This window comes from Pseudophryne corroboree, chromosome 3 (genome assembly GCF_028390025.1).
Source record: "Pseudophryne corroboree isolate aPseCor3 chromosome 3, aPseCor3.hap2, whole genome shotgun sequence".
In the NCBI taxonomy this organism is placed as follows: Eukaryota; Metazoa; Chordata; class Amphibia; order Anura; family Myobatrachidae; genus Pseudophryne; species Pseudophryne corroboree.
In genome coordinates, this window is record NC_086446.1 from 144,803,664 (window position 1) to 144,804,530 (window position 867).

The following is an 867-nucleotide window of genomic DNA, read 5'->3' on the forward strand; positions in this document are numbered from 1 at the left end:
CAAGCAGTGGGTCAAAGTTGGCTTCAACCCTCGTCTGCATATGAAAAGAGAAAAGGGGCGTGCAGGGCATGGCAGCATTTTTCGGAGCTTGGATGACCCCTAGTTCGCATTAAACACCTCCACCCTCCTTCGGTGTGGGGCTCATGTTGGCTATGCCCCAGCCCCGAAGCATTCAAGCTGATTTCTTGCAGCAGCTGGGCACTGTAACAGCTCCAGAGCTGCTCTGTAAGGCAAATAAAAGGGTGTGGGACCTGCAGCACTACCTGTAGTTCGCATTGTGCGTTGGAAGGCACAAAGTAAGCAGACGGGAGAAGTCAGGATAGTGCGCAAGGGCATAGAAGGGAGCAGCTCAAGAAAAGAGAAGTGGAAACAGACAGCAAACTAGGCTGGAGAGAGACCTGAGACAAAGAGATCTGAATTATACGAGAGCCGACCAGGGGAAACACAAATTATGCAGTCAAGTTTCCCACATTTGGGGAAATCGCAGGAGCAGCACACCCAGAGTGCAATGGGTGAGCCTTGCCCTGGGAGAAGCACCTTCGTGATTATAGTATCTCGCCTGGCAGGTTAGTAGGAGTTGGGCTAGAGCTGGGGAGGGTCGCTGCTCGGGCACCCCCCTGTCAAGTGAAGGAGATCCAACTGAGGCAGCACAAGGGAACTCTCGAAATAAGAACAAGGCTAGAGGAAGATCTGAGACAAAGAAATCTGACTTTTACCAGAGCTGACATCACATCACACCAGACTATCAGTAACCAGCCTTCTCCCATCCCTTACCAACCCTCCCCATCCCTCGCACCAACTCTGTCATCTTTCTCCCATGCATCTGGAGAGGAAGTCATGGCCCTCATTCGTTCCTGTCCCCTCACC

The 867-nt window shown here is 52.2% G+C and overlaps 1 non-coding gene across 1 annotated transcript; it reads right to left on the reverse strand.

Moving 5' to 3' along the window:
• Positions 1 to 411: 411 nt before the first annotated feature.
• On the reverse strand, positions 412 to 574 carry LOC134899425 (U1 spliceosomal RNA). Its single transcript, XR_010173101.1, has one exon. It is a non-coding gene; the product is annotated as a U1 spliceosomal RNA (small nuclear RNA).
• Between the last annotated feature and the right edge of the window lie 293 nt (positions 575 to 867).